Source organism: Stomoxys calcitrans, chromosome 2 (genome assembly GCF_963082655.1).
Source record: "Stomoxys calcitrans chromosome 2, idStoCalc2.1, whole genome shotgun sequence".
Taxonomy (NCBI): Eukaryota; Metazoa; Arthropoda; class Insecta; order Diptera; family Muscidae; genus Stomoxys; species Stomoxys calcitrans.
This window is the reverse complement of record NC_081553.1, coordinates 157,083,943-157,107,116: the sequence shown is the minus strand read 5'-3', so window position 1 is coordinate 157,107,116 and position 23,174 is coordinate 157,083,943. Positions and strand designations below refer to the sequence as shown.

The 23,174-nt window shown below is 40.2% G+C and overlaps 1 protein-coding gene and 1 pseudogene across 3 annotated transcripts in view; one reads left to right on the top strand and one right to left on the bottom strand.

Moving 5' to 3' along the window:
- LOC106092660 (myosin-I heavy chain) overlaps positions 1–22,714 on the bottom strand; it is a 306,781-nt gene extending 284,067 nt beyond the window's left edge. For 2 of the 3 annotated variants that reach the window (XM_059362006.1, XM_059362008.1), the window contains exons 1-2: positions 22,394–22,714; positions 22,252–22,338 (exon numbers count right to left, since the gene is read on the bottom strand). The gene's annotated coding sequence lies outside the window, so the exon portion shown is untranslated. The remainder of the gene's footprint in view (positions 1–22,251; positions 22,339–22,393) is intronic. The other variant, XM_059362007.1, reaches the window with a different exon arrangement.
- Positions 47–19,137, top strand: LOC106092661 (raf homolog serine/threonine-protein kinase Raf-like; annotated as a pseudogene).
- Positions 22,715–23,174: the final 460 nt, after the last annotated feature.

Sequence of the window (23,174 nt, the reverse complement as noted above, 5' to 3'; positions counted from 1 at the left end):
TAACATTTCAAGGAAAGCGCTCATATTCAAACTGCAATCGATAGGCATGTCAACGAAAGCTGTAAGATTTATCGAAAACGTTTATAAAGACACAACATCAGCAGTGTGGACCGGAAATGAATTGTCGGAATACTTCAATACTTCGTCAGGTGTCAAACAAGGATGCCTACTCTCACCGCTATTATTTGCTCTGTACCTAAATGACCTGCATGACACTCTAGAAGGCGGAGTTAACCTAAATGGATTAAATGTAAGATTACTTCTATATGCCGATGACATCGTAATACTAGCCGATGAACCAAATGTGCTACAACAAATGATCTACAACTTGGAAGAGTATTGTAAACTATGGACAGTCGAAGTAAATTTAAATAAATCAAAAATTATGGTATTTAGAAAAGGTGGGAGAATAGCCAGAAATGAAAACTGGACATTTAAATCGAATCCTGTGACGATAACATCGGAATATTGTTATCTAGGAGTAACATTAACACCATCCATGAGCTTTAGCAAGCATGTTGAAAAAAGGAATCAAGCAGCAAAAACTAGTATAAATAGCACATGGAACGACTTTCTAAAAAAAACAGGATGTACCACTTCAATCTAAGTGGAAACTCTTTCTAGCCGTTAGCAGATCAATACAATCATACGCTGCGCAAGTATGGGGTTACAAACACTTTGAGGAAGTTGACAAGCTGCAGACATATTTCATCAAGAGAATGCTTAATCTCCCAGATTGCATACCAACATACGCCATAATGCTAGAAACTTCCATCGAAAATGGACATATATTTACACTAGATTTAAACATAAGATATGTGTTTAAAACTCTATTTGAGTACGACGAATCTCGTCTACCATTTCTTCTTTCAAAGAAAATACTGCAGAACAAATTATCCTGGGTAAAACGCCTAAATGAAATGGGAGCGGAACATGATATTGAGTGGTCAATAAACAATCTGAACAAAACAACTTGGAAAGAAAACGGAACTAAACTGCTACAAGCACTAAGAGTAAAGAATTATAATATATATATGTCGAGAAAGCAGAGCACAAGTAGGATATACAGAAATTTAGATCCTATGCAAGGAGCAAACTATTTAAAAACATCATATAAGATCGAAGACATAAGATGCATACTACAGATCAGAACAGAAACAACGATTCTAAATGGTAATATATACAGGAACAATGGATCCGAAATATGTTCGCTCTGCAACACAATGGAGATAGAAAACGTGGAACACTTCATAGGCCGGTGCCCGGTGTTAAAAGAAATTAGGAAAATATATTTTAACAAGGAAATATTAACAGAAAACGAAGTAATAAGTCTTCTTGATGGCGCAGTTGTAGAATGGACACGGCTTGCAAAATACACCAAAATGGCTATGAGATACAGGCTAAATCTGATAAATGAATTCAACTATTAAACTGAATATTATCTGTATATATATGTATAACAATAGCAAAACCCCATATGCAGACTAACGACAATATGTCATGTCTTAGAGATTAATATTAAGTATTTATTTATATATTGTACAAAATCTTACCACACATTGTATACATAAAGAATTATGAAAATAAATACTACTACTACTACTACTACTGGTGTACGATTCGTACACATTTGTTCTTAATCGTCATATTTTAAGTGAATCTAGTTCTGTCCTCTGCCTGCCGAAATCGCGAAACTTTTTTATGTGTAAAACTAGCAGCAAAATATTTTGCACAAAATTATTTTTTTGATGTAGATCATTGCTGTAAAAATGTGCCAAATCTGATCATGTTTAGATACGGCGCACATATAAACCGATCTTCTTTCTTGACTTGTCCAGCCGCTAGAAGACACAAATATTATATGGTTTAGCTTAAATTGCGCACAAAGACTTCTATCATGGCCTTCAACCTAAAAAGGTGATCTCCAGATTTGACTTCTTGAGAACCTAGGGAGCGCAAAGCTTAATTGAGAAAAATACATAACATTTAATACGTACAAAGGGAAATAAGTAAAGGGTGATTTTTTTGAGGTTAGGATTTTCATGCATTAGTATTTGACAGATCACGTGGGATTTCAGACATGGTGTCAAAGAGAAAGATGCTCAGTATGCTTTGACATTTCATCATGAATAGACTTACTAACGAGCAACGCTTGCAGATCATTGAATTTTATTACCAAAATCAGTGTTCGGTTCGAAATGTGTTCATTCACCGTAACGTTGCGTCCAACAGCATCTTTGAAAAAAAAAATCGTCAGATTTGACATCCTTAATGATGTTTATGGGGCCTATCCACTTTGTGTTTTGCATGTGACCTAACCTTCTATTAGTGAATCCTGGTAGTTTTTGAAAAACATCTCAACCGTTTACACTAGTTGAGAGGTTTTGGAAAATGCGTTTTTCATCACTGCAACACAAATGTTATGTTGTTGTTGTTGTTGTATCCACATTTTCATATGGAGGCTCGTTCCGGTCCAAAGGACTGATCGCCGCAGGAACAGGTTGGCCATTGGTTATTTAAAGGCGCCAATAATCCGCCCTGTCATAACGAGCATGCCGCCAGACCTCTCACTGAGACTCTCCTCTCGATACCGCAGATTGTCCGCGACTGCCGTTGCAGCTACTCCGTATGGGGCATTCCACTATCCGCAACCTGTGGACGTGTCCGATAGCTCGCAGCTAAGCTTCTCGTCACAGCAGTGAACACACACTGATCGGAGCTCAATGTTCCAGCCTGTGTGGTGCTCAGAAATTCTGCTAAAATTGGGACAGCAGTAATATTTTGCAAAAACAGCAAACATATCCTGCTGTTTTAAATGGTTAAAAGTTAAAAAAAGCCCAGAAATTTCATAAATATTAAAAAAAAAATTATATTCCATCTTATCTTTCAATTTTGCAAGCATATAACGTACAATCTTCTACAATTTGCTAATTTTTGAACCAAATAAAATAGCAGCAGACAAAGTTAGTACCACTTTTATATGTATGCTTTTACACAAAGTGGGGTTAAGCAAATTTCGTCTTTTCGATTGTTAGACCTCAAAATATTGGTGTACGATTCGTACACATTTGTTTTTAATCGTCATATTTTAAGTGAATCTAGTTCTGTCCTCTGCCTGCCGAAATCGCGAAACTTTTTTATGTGCAAAAACAGCAAACATATTCTGCTGTTTTAAATGGTTAAAAGTTAAAAAAAGCCCAGAAATTTCATAAATATTAAAAAAAATTATATTCCATCTTATCTTTCAATTTTGCAAGCATATAACGTACAATCTTCTATAATTTGCTAATTTTTGAACCAAATAAAATAGCAGCAGACAAAGTTAGTACCACTATTATATGTATGCTTTTACACAAAGAGGGGTTACGCAAATTTCGTCTTTTCGATTGTTAGACCTCAAAATATTGGTGTACGATTCGTACACATTTGTTCTTAATCGTCATATTTTAAGTGAATCTAGTTCTGTCCTCTGCCTGCCGAAATCGCGAAACTTTTTTATGTGTAAAACTAGCAGCAAAATATTTTGCACAAAATTATTTTTTTGATGTAGATCATTGCTGTAAAAATGTGCCAAATCTGATCATGTTTAGATACGCCGCACATATAAACCGATCTTCTTTCTTGACTTGTCCAGCCGCTAGAAGACACAAATATTATATGGTTTAGCTTAAATTGCGCACAAAGACTTCTATCATGGCCTTCAACCTAAAAAGGTGATCTCCAGATTTGACTTCTTGAGAACCTAGGGAGCGCAAAGCTTAATTGAGAAAAATACATAACATTTAATACGTACAAAGGGAAATAAGTAGTTGCTTTAGTGTTTCCATCCCTGTCCTATTTTTCATGGACAGTAATTTGCATGGTGTTTGCTCACATGAATTCGTCGAATCAAATCAATTTCGGAAGAGGGTAGTTATATTAAATATTTCATCCGTCCTAACGGTCTGCAAATCTGTCTTTGTCGAATATATCAGATAATATGTGTGTTCGCGTACTCAAAAATGTGTGCAAATTTGCACAAATTGTTACTGGAAGTCGTTCGCGTTCTTTAGTTGCCAGCAGAAGAGAGCGGGAAAGTGCGTGAGAGCGAGCACAAATTTGAGTGTTTGGTAATTGAGAACTTGCAAATTTCTACTGGAGATTTTTTCTCAGCAGGAATTTGCAGCATAGAACAGCTGTTTTGTGAAATTCGGCTGTTAAGTTCAAATAAATACCAAAAGAGAGTAAAGCGGAGAGACCTAATGTAGAATCCGAATTTGTGTTCGATGTCGAATGCAACAATGCTTATGTTGAAAAAGCTTTTTCTATTTTAAGAATTGTTTAAATTAATGTTTCTTCTTTTAAAATATAATATAATTCGTATTTGGTCTTTCGATACTTAAAACATATAACTTAAAATTTAAGGAAAGAGACAAAAAGTACTGGTAACAGTAGTTCTAAATTGCCAGCTAATTTACCATAAATGAACGCCTAAAGACTTATAATAAATACACCTGCATCCACATAATTTTACGAGTTCTCGGAATATTGGCATCTGAGACCCGGAGAAACTGAGTGCAAAGAGCCTATTTCCTTCGTAAAATAATGAAGGCAAAAATAAGTGGTACTCAAGGCAATAAGCCCGCCAATCCAGCCACAAAAGGACCTGGGTTGGTGGACGTTTATTGTACCTTTATTTAAATCGGGTAGCAGTATTAAAGCACCGAACTGTAGAGGAAACGCTAAATTAAATACAATTCCTAAATTATTTGAAAAGATGGTAACTGAGGTATTATCCCTTCAAGTTTCATCTTTTTTTTGTAAATTTCAACATGGTTTCCGGAAACATCGTTCTACAATCACGAATCTTTAAGAATGAATAATTTAAAAGCCGATATCAAACTGACTGTATTTATACCGACTTTGGCAAAATTTTTGATAAGGTCAATCATAAACTAATATTATTGAAGTTGTATCTTATGGGCTTCTCTAACGCATTTTTGAACTGGATAAGATCATACCTAATGGGCAGAGTTCAAATGGTGTAAGTAGAAAATGCCATCTCGGACCGGTCTTGTTTACATTGTTTATAAATGACCTGCCTAGAGTGATCAGGTTCTAATGTATGCAGATGATGTTAAGATTTTCTATTCTTTTAATGAGGAGGCTAACCAGTTTATACTGCAATCCGATTTTAACCAGTTTTATAAATGGTGCAATACTAACTTGTTCGATTTGGGGAAGAGACCCGTAGACTTTTTAATCGAGCACTTCGTAAAAAATCGGAAGTTTATTGGGATGTGCATTACATACGGCTCAAGGAATACAATATGATAACCAGAGCAGCAAAACGTGCCTGCTAGAAGCTTTTCTGCGAACAGGTCGATAGCGCTAATGACGCCGACAAGATAAACAAGTAAAAGCGTGCTAAGTTCGGCCGGGCCGAATCTTATATACCATCCACCATGGATCGCATTTGTCGAGTTCTTTTCCCGGCATCTCTTCTTAGGCAAAAAAGGATATAAGAAAAGATTTGCTCTGCTATTAGAGTGATATCAAGATATGGTCCGGTTTGGACCACAATTAAATTATATGTTGGAGACTCGTGTTAAATTTCCCCTTTGGGACCTCAAAAGTAAAATAGAGAGATCGATTTATATGGGAGCTGTATCGGGCTATAGACCGATTCAGATCATAATAAACACGTGTGTTGATGGTCATTAGAGGATCCGTCGTACATAATTTCAGGCAAATCGGATAATAATTGCGACCTCTAGAGGCTCAAGAAGTCAAGGTCCCAAATCGGTTTACATGGCAGCTATATCAGGTTAGGAAGCGATTTGAACCTTATTTGGCACAGTTGTTGAAAGTAAGAATAAAATCGTCAACCAAAATTTCAGCCAAATCAGATAGAAATTGCGTCCTCTAGAAGCTCAAGAAATCAAGTCCCCAGATCTGTTTACATGACAGCTTTATCAGGTTATGGACCGATTTGAACCATACTTGGTACACTTGTTGGATATCATAACAAAACACGTCGTGCGAAATTCCATTCCAATCGGATAAGAATTGCGCACTCTAGAGGCTCAAGAAGTCAAGACACAAGATCGGTTTATATGGCAGCTATATCAGGTTATGAACCGATTTGAACAATACTTGGCACAGTTGTTTGATATCATAACAAAATACTTCGTGCAAAAGTTCATTTAAGTCGGACAAGAATTGCGTCTTTTAGAGACTCAAGAAGTCAAGACCCAAGATCGGTTTATAAGGCAGCTATATCAGGTTATAAACCGATTTGAACCATACTTAGCACACTTGTTGGATATCATAACAAAACACGTCGTGCGAAATTCCATTCCAATTGGATGGGAATTGCGCCCTCTAGAGGCTCAAGAAGTCAAGACACAAGATCGGTTTATATAGCAGCTATATCAGGTTATGAACCGATTTAATCCATACTTGGCACAGTTGTTTGATATCATAACAAAATACTTCGTGCAAAAGTTCATTCAAGTCGGATAAGAATTGCGCCTTTTAGAGACTCAAGAAGTCAAGTCCCCAGATCTGTTTAAATGACAGCTATATCAGGTTATGAACCGATTTGAACCATACTTAGCACAGTTGTTGGTAGTCATAATAAAACACGTCGTGCAAAATTTCATTCTAATCGGATAAGAATTGCGCCCTCTAGAGGCTCAAGAAGTCAAGACCCAAGATCGGTTTATATGGCAGCTATATAAAAACATGGACCGATATGGCCCATTTACAATACCAACCGACCTACACTAATAAGAAATATTTGTGCAAAATTTCCAGCGACTAGCTTTTCTCCTTCGGAAGTTAGCGTGCTTTCGACAGACAGACGGACGGATGGACGGACATGGCTAGATCGACATAAAATGTCGCGACGATCACGAATATATATACTTTATGGGGTCTCAGACGAATATTTCGAGTAGTTACAAACAGAATGACGATTTTAGTATACCCCCCATCCTATGGTGGAGGGTATAAAAGTTTCTCTCAGAAACCCATGTCCAAAATGAAACTTTAGTAGACGACATGGGAGTGAGAGCAGAGACAACGGAGGACATGTTGAGGGAGCTTTAAACCATTTAAGTCACCCGGACTACATACTACAGAAAATACTACAGAGAGGGGCACATTATCTGGCGCCTCGTCAGGCCAAAATTTTCACAGCGTGCCTAGGACTTGCATATACTCCGAAAGCCTGGCAGAAGGCAAGGGTGGTGTTTATACCGAGCCCGGCAAGGCAAGTTATGCGACACCAAAGGCCTACAGACCTATAAGCCTTACGTCCTTTCTACTCAAAACCATGGAACGTATTGTGGACACCATGATAAAGAGTAGGACGTCCAGCGAACTGCTCAGATACAAACAGCATACCTATGTCAAGGGAAGGTCGGTGGAGACTGGCGGTATGCATTGACATCGAGACGGCTTTTAACAATGTACGGACCGACACATTGATCCAATCCTTAGACCAGTACCGGGTGGACCCGGTCCTGTGTATCGCATGGCATAAATATGAGGGAGAAAGTGGCACAGGGCACGCCACACATCGCCACTCCTATGGGTGGCCACCATAAATGACCTATTACGGATGCTGACTGAGGAGGGATTTGAACCAGTCTGCTACTCAGACGATGTTATAATACTTGTAAGGGGTAAGGATCCGAACGAGCTATACAGAAGGGCCGAAAAGGTCTTGCATATAGCATATGACTAGGCTAGATCCAGAGGTTTCAATGTTAACCCAGAAAAGACTGAAATATGCCTGCAAGACAAAGTGGGGCAATTTAACGCACCACGTTTCCTCAACAAGACGATTTCGATATCTGACAAGGTCAAAAACTTAGGTGTGATCTTGGAAAGGAAACTGAATTGGAAGTGTCACATTCAGGAGAGTACTACAGGCTCACAGATGTTGGGCACTATGTAGAATCCTGAATCCTAGGATAGTCCACTGGCTCTAGAGGAGCGTGATTAGACCAATACTTACTTACGCCTCAGTAGTTTGGCAGACTGCTATGGAGAAAAACATCTTTACCGACAGTAAAATTGCCATAAGGTCAATAACAATAAGGACGGTAAGGTCACGAACAGTCTTGCAGTGTAAGGAGATTAACGCCTTCTCAGAGGATGGCAAAATCCGCATAGTTTGGGTGCCGGGCCATAACGGAGTAAGGGGAAATGAGAGGGCTGACGATTTGGTGGTGAATGCCGTCAATTAACTTGGTTAACCCCAAGCCTTTCGGGACGACGTAGTCCGAGATAAGGGTGTGGGCGGCGAATGCGCATGCAACATTGTGGAACAGCAAAACGGTCGGTAGGACAGTGGGAGATCCATAGTATATATATATATATATATATATATATATATATATATATATATATATATATATATATATATATATATATATATATATATATATATATATATATATATATATATATATATATATGTATATATGTATATGTATAGAAACCTCTAGGCTAAGGAAGATTCTGTCCTCGAGACCTATTATGGTGGGGTATATCCAGAAGTCAGAGAATGTCTAGTGAGGAACTACTAGAACTACTCCTTGATACACATCTGCCGGGAAATACTCCAACGGACAACGTGGGGCCAGAAGAAGTCACTGATATGCATTCCTCGGAAGTTATTAGGGAAATTGTGTCTGCGCCGAAAATCCTTTGGGCGATAAGGAGTTTCGATTCCTTTAAGACGCCAGGCCCTGATGATGTATCACCGATTCAATTACAAGCTGTGTCTGATAGACTGGTTCCCTGGCTTAGGGAGATATACACTGCGTGTATCAGAATGTCATATATACCTGTGGTATGGAGGGACACGAAGGTAGTTTTATTCCAAAAGCAGGAAAAACCTACCACACGAAGGTGAAAGATTTTCGTCCTATAAGTCTGTCATCCTTTATGCTGAAGACTCTTGAGAGGTTGATAGAAACATATCTTTGGGCAAAAATACCTAGAGATCACCTGGCGCAGCAGCAGCATGTATATAATGAAGGCAAATCCACTGAAACAGCCCTTCACGACCTAGTCGGCTGCATAGAGGGTTCTGTCGCTTTCAAGGAATATACAATAGTAGCATTTCTTGACATTGAAGGTACTTTCAATATTCTAAAACCAACGGCAATCATGAAGGAGTTGGAGTTTCTAGGCATCAACTCTACCGTAAAAAAGTTTGTTAATAACTTACATACTAAAAGATGCATTACAGCAGGCTTGGGATCCGTAGATCTATAAAGATGAGTCAGCAGAGGAACACCTCAAAGAGGTGTACTGTGTCTTCGACTTTGGAATATAGCCATTAACAATATATTATTGTCTCTGGAAGAAAAAGGCGTAAAAGTGGTCGCGTATGCTGATGACGTTGCAATTGCGGTTAGGGGAAAGTTTCCCAGCACTTTAAGAGATATACTTCAGGAAGGTCTACGTGCAACAGCAAAGTGGGCTACCGAAAGTGGTCTGGGTATAAATCCGTGCAAGACAGAAGGAGATTCAGCAGGAGATTCAAGTTGCCTACAGTGGAACTTGTCTCCTTGGGTGGAAAGAATGTTCCATTTACAGAAAGCGAAAAATACCTAGATGTTTTGCTGGACAGGAAACTTCAAATCCAACATTTTGAAAAGGGCAAGAAAGGCCACTCTTGCCCTAGACACTTGCAAGAAAGCCATTGGCAAAAGTTGGGGATTTAGACCGCGTTTCATGCATTGGGTATTTACTGCAGTTGTCAAACCTACTATGCTATATGGTGTTGTGGTCTGGGGGACGGCGCTTCAAAAATCCACCTACTGCTCAATACTTAACCGGATCCAAAGCATGGCTTGTTTGTGCATCACAGCCGCACTGAGAACGACACCATCTGATGCACTGAATTTAATGCTACATCTTATGCCTCAGGATATTGTGGCTACCCAAATTGCAGCGACCCCTGCCGTGATGTTAAGGGAGCTTTCTCATTGGTCATGTGGCGGCTACGGACACTGTGCTATCCTTGATACAATATCCGATGGTCCAGGCAGTGTGGATTACACCCTACCTGAGCCGCTTTTTGATAAAAATTACTTTACCACTATTCCTGATAGAACCGATTGGAACTACGATATCCCTGGTTACAGAAATTACATAGACTTCTATACGGATGGTTCCGAGCTAAACGACCGGGTGGGCTTTGAGGTGTACTCTAAAGATCTAGAACTGGTTATATCGAAAAGGTTTCCCCACCACTGCAGTGTGTTTCAAGCAGAGATCTGTGCAATTAAGGAAGTGGAAGTGGTGGCATAAATATCTTCTCAGGCAGCCAGGCAGCCATTAAATCCCTGGATAACGTATTTCTGAACACAAAAACCGCCCTCGACTGTCGCAGATCTCTCAATGAGATGGCTGAACAGTTCAAAATTCACCTATTCTGGGTGCCGGGTCACGGAGATATCCCAGGGAATTTTAAAGCAAACGAGCTTGCGAGACTAAGAACTACCTTACACATTCCAGGGACAGTGGAATCTGTGGGTATGCCTCTAGCGACATGTAAGCTAAGTTTTCAGGTCCAGGCCCGAAGGGCAACGAATGATAGATGGTCACAAAGAGGAGGCTGTGAGCATTCCAAAACTATGTGGCCTAATCTAGACTTGAAAAGGTCTACTGCTTTGCTGTCATTGGCTAGAATTGACGTCTAAGTCATTGTGTCCGTCATGACAGGTCACTGTCTAATCAGAAAACATGCTGACAGACGGAAGGTTGCCAGCAACGACTTTTGCAGAAGCTGTAGGGACATCGAGGCAGAAGAGACTATAGAACACCTTCTGTGTTCTGTCCCGCACTAGCAGTTAGAAGGAGTTCCACTTTAGGTACTCATTTCTTTGAGAACCTGTCTGTTTAAGAGGATGTGAACATTCGAAAGTTATTAGGGCTTGTTAAAGATGGTTCAACGGTAGGAACTAGAAGGCATTTTCCTTCTTCTGTTCCTGTGGTATCACAAAGGACGAAAAAAAAATATATATATATAGAAGAAAGATGAACATCTTCTCCAGGTTCCTTCATTGTTAGAACAGCCAGATTGTTGTAAATGCTTCCTTACACTCTCACAGTGTTTTGACAACTCCCACACGTACCGTAAGAATCTATTGCTGCATCTTGGAACTCTTTAATTATATTTGTTTAAATCTTCTCTTGTTTTCTTTTTTCTTCACATACCCTTAAAGAGGTTAACTTTATTATGGAAGAATAACGTTTGCTAATTTGAGTATACTGAGATGTTCCTTAAAATATTGAAGTTACATTATGTATAATGAGTAGCTATGGTTTTAAGGTACGTTTAAATTGTTAATTAAATGGTGAGCTTACGCGTTGCGCTCCATCTTCGACGATCTGCGAACGTTACCATTGGTTATTTACATTTAACTTTTTTATTTCTGAATTTTGTAATTTTAAAGCCTTATAAGAGCCCATTCAATAAAATTACAATGGTACTACTCTCAAACATGAAACTTCACAAATCAATATGAAATATAAAATTTGTAAATTAAGCTTAATTAAGAGATAATTGTAGAGTATAAATTCCTATCATTGCCTTGTCGTAACGAGATGATGCTCAGTATTTGTGCAACACCCAGTGTCACCCGGCCTCTCACTGAGACTCTCCATTCGATATCGCTGATTCTCCGCGACTGCAGTAACAGCTACTCTGTATGGATAATTCCACTATCCGCAACGTGTGGACCCGCCAAGTAGCTCGCAGCTAAGCTTTTCGGGACAACAATGAACACCACACTAATCGGACCTCTATGTTCCAGCTTGTGTGGTGCTCACAGCTATCCCGTGCCGGGAGATGAGTGGGTCTGGCTGGGCAGTTAAAAAGGTGACGTATGCCGTGTGGTCCCTGGGCACAATCGGGACATACAACTTGCACGTTGGCATCAATCCTTGCTGTACAGGAATTGAGGCGGCTGTATCTGCCGGATCGTAATTGAGGCAGATCGCTAATTCTGCTGTTCTTGTTGTACTTGATTTAAGCAAGGTGTTTGATTCTGTTGATCATAATCTTCTTTGCGGTAAACTCAAACATGAATTTAATGGTGCCCATAGACAGTTTGTTTTATGCCGTGGCCATAGCTCAAATATCAACTCAATTCAAGCCCATCTTATTTATGTTGTATGTAAATAATGTGTATCGTTGTATACAAAATGTTGACTAGGCTATATATGCCAATGATAATTTAGCACTAGTGCAAATAGTTCTATAGAGACTTGTGTGTCAAATTTGGATTCTGATATTGGTCGTATCTGTGAATGGGCTCGTTGCAATAGGGTTACTATTAACATTAGCAAAACTTAATGTATTGTTTTTAATCGATCTCGAAATGATCATGCAGAACACAGTATACTTCTCCAGAATAATGTAGTTAGTTCATCTTTTTCTTCATCTTCTGATCTTTCGTTTACATCTTATATCTTTACAGTCTAAATATTATACTACCAACTCAAATTAAATATATGTTAGCACAATCCTTGCTCATGCCTCATATTTTATATGGTGCCGAAGTTTACATGGGATCAAATCGCTCTAACATCACCAGATTGCAATCTTGTTTTCACAGCATTTTCCGGTTTGTTTATGGAAAAAGCTGTAGACGTGACTATCTTCATTTTACCAAGGAATTTCTCGGTTGTCCCTTTGAACAGTTTTTGGACACTAGATGTCTCTGTTTCTTTTTTAACGTTATTAAACGATGCCAGCCCTCCTATCTTTTGTCGCACTTTCATTTTTTAAATACTACTAGAAACTCTCAACTTCTTGTAGAGCATCTTTCGCAATTCGCATTGCAAGGCTCTGGAATAATCTACCTGCTCATATAAAATATTTTTCAGCATGTTCTAGCACATTTAAAAAAAAAGACTAAATTTAAAATAACTAAATATTAAATAATTAACCTAAATAAAGAATCAATTTTTAATTCATTCATTGAAAATTACCACATCACCTTTACGTTTCATAAACATATATTTTATTATTGTTAAAAGGATGTGCGTTAGGGTCTTAGGGTTTTAGTTTTAATTTAATTTTATTGTTTCTTTTTTATTTCAATTATTTAGGGTCTTAAATCTTATTTTTTTGGTTTCATTATTTTATTTTGGTTTCATTAAAATTGTATACTAAAAATTAAAATTTTTAACAATTACATATACAAGTATTATGTAAAGATGTATTAATCCCTATTTTGTTTAAATTTCTATCAACATACATACACTTGGGTTCGGATTGATTAAATAAATAAATTGTTTGCACGTTGTCAACAAGGTTTCTTTGTCAGCAGCCCTAGTGCCGACGACAAGTGACTTGAGGACTTTGTTTCCACTTTTGACTTTATAACAAATTGCTGTGGCATGTGAGGAGAATTTGTAACAGCTGTCAAATGCGACACCAAGTATTTTGGGACTTTTGATGGTCGGAATTGTCACTCCGTCGACCATCACTTTCAGCTCCCTACGCACCTCACGCGTATTTGTAGTGAACAATGTGGCTGAAGATTTGATGGCAGATATCTTCAGATTTTTGCAGTGAAATATGAGGCAAGTTCGTTGAGGTAGACGTTCAACCTACCGCAAATGTCAACAATAGGTGGGGGGCATGTTGCCATGATCGTACAATCGTCCACATATGATACGATCCCTATGCCGTCTAGAGGCGGTGGAATGGAGGATAGGTAGAGGTTGTTGTAGAAGTTTGTTGTGTTCTACCTTTCGTCTGCATAATTCAGTTGAATTTCAAGACCAAGGAACTCTGCGACTAAGATGGAGCGCGTCCACAGAAATCTGGGTCTGAGTCGAGTCGGTCTGGCGGAATAGTTGAACAGGTGACGTGTATCGTGCGGTCCCTGGTCACAATCGGGACATACATCTTGCACGTCGGAGTTGAGGCTCTGTTGGAGTTGAGGCTCTGTAGGAGTTGAGGCTCTGTAGGAGTTGAGGATCTGTAGGAGTTGAGGCTCTGTAGGAGTTTAGGCTCTGTAGGAGTTGAGGCTCTGTAGGAGTTGAGGCTCTGTAGGAGTTGAGGCTCTGTAGGAGTTGAGGCTCTGTAGGAGTTGAGGCTCTGTAGGAGTTGAGGCTCTGTAGGAGTTGAGGCTCTGTAGGAGTTGAGGCCCTGTAGGAGTTGAGGCTCTGTAGGAGTTGAAGCTCTGTAGGAGTTGAGGCTCTGTAGGAGTTGAGGCGGCTGCATCTGTCGGAACGTAATTGAGCCAGAAATAGTCTGGTTTACCGGTGGAGGTCAATTTCTTCAGGTGCAATGGGAGGCAGATTTGATGGCAGATATCTTCAGATTTTTGCAGCGAAATATGAGGCAAGTTCGTTGAGGTAGACGTTCAACCTACCGCAAATGTCAACAATAGGTGGGGGGCATGTTGCCATGATCGTACAATCGTCCACATATGATACGATCCCTATGCCGTCTAGAGGCGGTGGAATGGAGGATAGGTAGAGGTTGTTGTAGATGTTTGTTGTGTTCTCTCTTTCGTCTGCATGATTCAGTTGAATGTCAAGACCAAGGAACTCTGCGACTAAGATGGGGCGCGTCCACAGGAATCTGGGTCTGAGTCGAGTCGGTCTGGCGGGATAGTTGAACAGGTGACGTGTATCGTGCGGTCCCTGGTCACAATCGGCACATACATCTTGTACGTCGGAGTTGAGGCTCTATAGAAGTTGAGGCTCTGTAGGAGTTGAGGCGGCTGCATCTGTCGGAACTTAATTGAGCCAGAAATAGTCTGGTTTACCGGTGGAGGTCAATTTCTTCAGGTGCAATGGGAGGCAGTCGTTCTCCAAGAACTACATTCACAAGGTAGCCATTTACCGCATCTGCTATCGTGTCTTCATGAATGTTTTCTAGACCTGATTGGCATGCCGCTATATCTCTCTTGTATTGCTGGACCTCACGCTCTAGATTATGTAGATCTACCTTAAGGCTTCTGGGCGGTGGATATCTACCCACAAGATGATGATTTGGATGGTCTCTGCGATAACAGCCCAAAAGATATTGCTTAGACAGCATGTAGTTATGTCTTCGCACTGGTAGGATCTTTGTCTCCTGGTGGTGGTGGTCCATATGAGAACTGAGAAGACAGCCCGTCGCAGTTCGGAGGGCGGCACTCTGACAGATCTGAATATTAGCTCAATATTCACCTCACGCGTAGTGAACAATGTGGCTGAAGATTTGGTGGCAGATATCTTCAGATTTCTTGCAGCGAAATATGAGGCAAGTTCGTTGAGGTAGACGTTCAACCTATCGCAGATGTCAACAATGGGTGTGGGGCCTGATGCCATGATCGTACAATCGTGCATATAACACGATCTCTATGTCGTCTGGAGGGGGTGGAATGGAGGATGGGTAGAGGTTAAACAGTGCCGGAGATATCACCCCACCTTGGGGACATCCCTGTTTGAACAACCTGGCGCATCTCTTCGGATCAGTCACGGTTACTTCCCCAAAAATGACAGGTCCCATCATCCCGTCTTCCGGGGTTCGAGTGACTTAACAGTAGACCACAGCTTGCCTAAACCAGTGCCTAAGTTACATTGCCTCAAGTGTTCGAGCCACAAATTCCACTTATGTTCGTTGACTACCCTATTTATTTCCAGATTCAGCTCGCTGATTCTGGGGTTAGTGAGGTCCGCACAACGAAACCCATCACGCTCGTCTGGGAGTACTACTGCATGCGCCGGAAAATTGGGCCGCACTTGAGGTTTCGACCGGTTAGTATAAAGCGAGCAGCTGCTGCATTTATGATGTCTCGGAATTTCCTCTCGCCAACTAGCACATCCGAGAGGGGTATAAGTACACTGAAACGCCGATTGGTGTTCTCTCTGAAGCCGACCCAAGGACGCAGAAGGCGACGACAACGACGCTTGTGAGCCACTGCTGTCTATGTTCGCACAGCACCTTGCAACATATTCAGTGTGACTATACTCCCGTAGTGATGTAAGGCCAGAGCAAGATCGGAAATGTACCCACTCCATGCACCGTTTACACCTCACCGACATCGACCGATGATGGAGGTGGTTCTGGCAAACCGAACAGAACCAGGGTCCGGGGTCCTTTTCAATCCCGGCAGGGGCCAAAGTCATGCAAAGAAGGCACACGGTATGTGCCTCTCCCATGACGAAAAAAAGACGAAGACGTACATTGAGGCGGCAGCCCTTGCCGATGAAGGATTCCATCGAGTCAATCCGGTGCGTACAACAGGCTGGCATGGGATTGCATCTACAAGATCTACTAATGTTCAACAAACATTAAAAATGTACGAAAGGAAAAAAATAAATCGTACTATTGCATCTCATCAAAGTGGCGAAGGAGTTTTTTTTTCGATATACATATATAATTGGCATAATTGAAAACATGCCCGATTAACTCGAATAGGGTGAGAAAATTAAAACATATTCACTAGGAATAGTGGATTACGGGATTTATAGATTTTGTAGAATATAATCAGATATAACCAGAAAGCTTCTAACAAACGGGAAGTATGATCGAATAACCTGCAAGAACAAATTTAACGTACTTTCTATTTAAAGCAAGTTTAATCTTATACATGTTACTTGCAGTGGCACCTGAATATACCCCAAGGCAGTACAGTAAATGAGGCATTATTAGAGCATGGACCAATCGTTGTCTAAAATATCGAGGTTATACTAAATCAGTGCTATAACGCTAGCGGAAACAATGAGTTACCTTAGCCACAACATTATCAATATGTAAATCGTATGACAATTTATTTCATAAACCAGCCTCAAATCTGGAATGTAACTTGTCCCGAAGAAAATAGCCTTAGTCTTTGCCGCATTCAGAGACAGAGGTTTCGCAGTCATCCATGAAGCCAAGGAAGGCAAGGCTAAACCAATCTTCGATTGAAGAACGTTCAAAGAGCGACGGCTACCAATAAACACCATCTTAACATTGTCCGCATATGAGGAGCAGCAATTCGCTATGGACTCAAATAAGTCGTTCAAAAACAAAATAAATGGAGACCGAGTACAGATCCCTGAGGAACTCCACTTTTTACCGGCAGTGTAGATAAAGTTATATCACCTATCTGAACAAATTGCTTTCTATCAACTAAATAGGAAAACAAGTTTACACGCGCTTTTACTAAGACCGTAAACAATGGACAGCTTTTTAATCAAGACGAATTAATCCGCCCGATCAAAGGGCTCCTCTAAATCCAAGGAAAGTAAAATACAGATATTGTGATTCGCCACGCAATTCCAAATCTGGTAGGAAAAACGTAAAAGCAACATGGATGTCTCTCTATTCTTCCTGAATCCGCATTGACAATCATGTAAAAGCGGCAGCAATGCTATTGGTCTACATTCTGATACATTACCGGTGCTGCCCGTTTTCCTTATAGGAGCACATGTATTGAAAATGTTTGTCAAAATTGTCAATTAACATACGATTCATCATTTTTGCTATCACACCAGCATGTTATTTTCGTACGAAAAAAACCAAAAATTTGAGCAAAAGCGGATTTTTTTATGCGTAAAAATTTTTAAAGTTGTGAGTCAGTTGGTTAAAGCCTAATTTTGCGAAGACAATTTAATTTGGGTTTGTTTTCATTCGACTGACAACAAAACAGCTGATTTCTTTATGTTTTTGCACGAATGTGAAGTGATTTTCATATGCCAGTTTCGTTCGTATCACACGACATGTACAACTCTACATATGCTAACTTTGACATGTCATAAGGCAGCTACATGCCCTGTAATAGAGCTTTAACCAAAATAAGAACATCCGAAATATAGGGAAAATAATCTTAAAAAACTTCATCGGGAACCTGTCATGCCCAGCCATATTAGATTGAACTGACACGAAGATTATCAGGCTCGCCATCCACGGTCTATAAGTCAACAAGATCGTTCAAATTCAGCTCCCAATGTTTGCTACAATAACATCAAACCCTTAACCGAGGCCTAATGCAAATTAATGCATGCTCATGACCCGTTACAAAATGCTGGTGACCATTTCAATTCAACGCAGGCTTCACCCACCAGCTCGCTCAAACATGTAAAAAGGGAAAGAGCCAAGTCAGCAGATGAGAGCAATAAAAACTTGTTGTCTTCCAATAGATCCTCGGAGGAAAATGGGAACATACACGCCGAAGAGATTTTAATAGGACCTCGAATTGGTTCAGGTTCCTTTGGGACTGTATGCAAAGCCCATTGGCATGGCCCGGTGGCGGTTAAAACCCTCAATGTGAAAACGACTAGCTTGGCTCAGTTGCAAGCCTTCAAAAATGAAGTTACCATGTTGAAGAAAACTCGGCATTGCAATATTCCTTTGTTCATGGGTTGTGTTTCGAAATCTTCTTTGGCCATTGTAACGCAATGGTGCGAAGGCAGCAGTCTCTACAAGCATATTCATGTGAAAGAGACAAAATTTAAATTGAAAACTCTCATAGAAATTGGAAGACAAGTGGCCCAAGGAATGGATTATTTACACGCCAAAAATATCATACATAGAGATCTCAAATCCAATAACATATTCTTGCAAGACGAGTATTCGGTGAAAATATGGGATTTCGGTCTGGCAAATGCGAAAACTCGTCGGGTGAGAAACAAGCTAGTCAACCAACTAGCAGTATTCTCTGGATGGCTTCTGAGGTCATACGTATGCAGGAGCAGAATCCCTACTCTTTCCAATCTGATGTATATGCCTTTGGCATTGTTTTGTATGAATTATTGGCCAAATGTCTGCCTTATAGTAACATCAACAATAAGGATCAGATACTTTTTATGGTAGGGCGAGGACTTCTGAAACCCCACATGACTCGTGATCGCAATGAAAGGCCTTTGTTCCGTTTGAATCTTAATATGCTAGAGTATATTTGGCGGACGCTGCCTAAACTACATCGCAAACACAATTACATCACGATGACTTTCTCTTTTCCTGTCCCAGCCCAAAGACTCTTGTAAACTTCCAATTTTACCATAGTGCTGGTAATATCTAGCGCTGATGCTGATCGTTTACTCACTTTTGATAAGAAAAAGAATTATTAGAATCATTTTTGAGATTATTATGATACTGGATGATAACAGCACGTAAACAGTGCAGTAGCTACTTAAAAAAAAGAAATTAAAAAGAACAAAGCTTTTAACTTGATGGCACTTAAACACACATTTATGCATACTGAAATAATACATCATCTCCAACTATAAAAGGCAATCGAATTGCATAAATGAATCAGAATGATGTTGTTGAAAAATGTCTTAGCATATGAATCATCATTATTTCAGTAGTCCAACTAAGCAACTAAACCAATATTTGTGTAAATATGAAACCAAAATATAGAAATGGATGAGGCCCCCTCTTTCTTCTCCTTGCAGAAGGCGTGGGTGGCCTCGAATGTTTTAAATTCAGCATAATCCTCATGTAACTCAAATCAAAACATTAGATGGTAGAAGGGATAACAGAACCTCAGTCACTTTTGGCGACGTAACTGAGACTAATCCAAAGGGATATGCCAGGTTGTTCAACTCTTAATTTATTGTGCATCCCGAGAGTGGCAGGGCAAGGAGAGCCATTCGTCGTATTCGTGGTCTCCGAGCCGATGGACAGCCATCACAATTTACCGTGGGCGAAGTAACGAATCCGTGGCGCCAAATCATCCAAGGTGTTGGCCCCCGACGGAATCTCTATATTTATCTGGAGTTGAGTACCTTAATACTGTCCTCAACCTGTCCCTGAACACTCTTATAGTTCCCGATGTCTGAAAAAGGGGAAGAATGATCCCGCTACTGAAGCCTGGAAAGGACCTGAGTTTGGGGGGGGCCGATTTCCCTTCTCTTACCAGTAGCAAAGACGCTTGAGGCATTACTCCTCTCGAGCCTCGTAGGAGAATTTCCATTCGCCGAGCATCAACATGGATTTCGGAGACTGCACAGCACAACAACAGTTTTGCATGCCATCACCACACACATTTGCCGTGGCTTCAATCAACCCAGGCCATGTGATAGGACGGTCCTCGTGGCACTGGACCTATCGAAGGCATTCGACACGGTCAGCCATGCCAAATTATTTGAGGACATCGCCAACACGTCCCTCCAACCAGGCCTGAAACGCTGGGTAGCGAATTATCTGTGTGGGCGCCAGTCATTTGTGGAATTTAGGGATAAGAAGTCGAAGCACCCTAGAGTGAAACAGGGAGTTTCCCAAGACGGGGTGATATCTCCGGCACTTCTTAGCCTCTATCTTTCCTCCATTCCTCCCCCTCCAGAAGGCATAGAGATCGTATCATATGCGGACGATTGTACCATCATGGCATCAGGCCCCCCACCCATTGTTGACATCTGCGATATGTTGAACGTCTACCTCAATGAACTTGTCTCATACTTGGTTGCAAAAAATCTGAAGATATCTGCCACCAAATTTTCAGCCACACTGTCCACTACAAATATGCGGCATTCACCGATCTGACTGTGATGGTCGATGGGGAAATGATTACGACGATCAAGGGTTCCAAAATACTTGGCGTTACATTTGACAGGTCTTACACATTCTCCCCACATGCCACAGCAATTTGCGATAAAGTCAAAAATAGAAACAAGGTCCTCAGGCAATTGGCCCGTCTGTGGTAAGTTGTGCAGCACCAGCGTGGTCTCGACAGCTCTGTGACACACAGTGGAATAATATTCAGATCTGTCAGAATGCCGCCCTCCATACTGCGACGGGATGTCTCCTCCGTTCTCATGTGGACCACCTCCATCAGGAAGCAAAGATCCTATCAGCGCGAAGACATGACTACATGCTAAGTAATTCCTTTTGGGCTGTTATAGCAGAGACCATCGCAATCATCATCATCTTTTGCCCAGAAGCCTTTAGGTAGATCACCATGATCTTGAGCGTGAGGTTCAGCGCTACAAGAGGGAACCTCTAGATCAAGCGGGTCTAGACAACATTCATGCAGACAAGATAGTAGATGCGGTAAATAACTACTGGGTGAATATAGACCTTGGAGAACGACCGCCTCCCATTGCACCTTAAGAAATAGACCTCCGCCGGCAAACCAGAGTAGTTCTGGCTCAAGTACGTTTCGGCAGATGCAGCCGCCTCAACTTCTACAAGGATTAATGCCGACGTGAAACATGCATGTCCCGATTGTGCCAAGGGACCACACGATACACCTCACCTGTCTAACTCGATTCAGACACAGATCCCTCTGTACGTACCGCATCTTCGTCGCAGAGTTCCTGGATCTTGACACTCAACAGAATCAAGCAAACGAAAGATAGAACATAACAAACTGCTACAACAACACCGAAGAAGTAAATAAGCGAGTATGGTACTTCAGTACTCGACAGACCTCAAAAAAAAATTTTGAGCAACACGCAAGCTGGAACTTTGAGGTTCGATCTATGTGGTGTTTATCATTACCATGAGTAGCTCAGCTGGATTGGTACAAGCATGCTCACCTACAGGAGCTTGACGAGAATAACTCCCTCCGCATGAAAAACTGTGTCTACAACAGAAACGAAATATGTTGCACAAAATGTATTAGTTTATGTGTGTACTAGCTCTCCCTGGCTTTATGAAAATAAAGAAACTTTTATCAGCATGGATTTTTCAAAATAGCATAACTATTTTGAAAAAATCCATACCGGAGATCTGACGTTTCTGAAAAAAAGTAGTAAGAAAGAATGAGTACTCTGTCGGATTGTGGCCATAAGCATAGATAGGCAACTGGGGATGTACTAAGCACTAACCCCCAGCAAAGTTTTAACCAAGTTTTAGTGAAGTCGGGAATTGCTCAAATCAGTTTAAATGGATTCCTTTGCATGTTTAAGTCGAGCAGTTTTCTGGCCGCAATAACCGATGCTAAAAATATTATATTTCAACTCATTTTTTCACAATATTTTAAAGACCTTACAAGTTTTAGTGCTAACAAATAATAGACCTATATGGTGTTCACAGCTATTCAGAAACCAGAGGAGAATAGTTGTGAAAAGCATTAATACCAAAAACCATTTACAAGAAATTTGTGCACAATTCCGTCTTCCTATTCGCCAAGGATTAATTGTTCCTTTAAAGTTCTTGGCTAAAAATAGTGTGTAATTATTTAACACGTTTTTGACAGTTGTCCACTTGAAATGCAGTACCAGCCTTTAATCAGCAATACGAAAGATTTGTGAGTCCCAAGAGAAGTAGTATTATTTTTCGAAAGTTTAGCATTGCTGAATTACCCTCAAAATTGTTCTCGTTCAGTTCATACACTGCGCCTTCACAATTCGAATTGCAAATCTTCGATGTCTTCAACACAACTAACTTTCCTAAAACTCAACAGTATTTGACATATATTTTACATTATTTGTCTTTGTTACTTACCAAACACAATTGTTTCTATCAAATTTTAATCTTCCTTAGAAAAATCTGTTTTGAGGAGTGAGAAAGCGTAGAACAAATAAAGAAATGTTAGGAGTTGAATTTATTCTTTTTTATGAAATTAATGCGAGAAAATCTTGTGCTGCAAGGAAATCCGCATTTCCATTAATTGCAAAGGCAAGAAACAAATGCTAGGTTTAACAATAAGGTTTGTAAAACAGAACCAGCCCAATGCCTTCTAATTGATGATTTTCAACATAAATTATAACCGGAGAACTTTAGAAAAGTATACAAATAGTTCAGTGTCACTTGGCTGAAGTTTCAGCCCAGGATGCACTCAAGAGGTAAGTTCACTTGCCATTTGGCAGGGCTGCCAGATTCTTTTAAAGGAAAATCCCTAAAATCCCAGAAAAATTTCCCAAAAAATCTTCAATTACAATGTTCTTTCCCTAATATAATCCCCAAAAAATTAAGTTCGTGTTAGCTAAAGCTAGCCATAGACGAACGATTTGTTGGTGTGATTTGCAAATTTATTGCTGCGATTTATTGCATACCGTTTCTCCACACACGCTCGAACAAATCATAATTCGGCTGACGTTGAAGAGTAAGCATATGCTACGAAGCGGATGATGTTCATTTTGTGTTTGAACTTCGGTTTGTGCTTTTCTTTTCTTTTCTTTTTTTCTTTTGATAGGAAACTTAAAAAAACATGTGCGACGATGCAGCGGCTGATGCAGCTGCGCTTTTAATTATATATACATGTTTCGACATAGAACATAAAAAA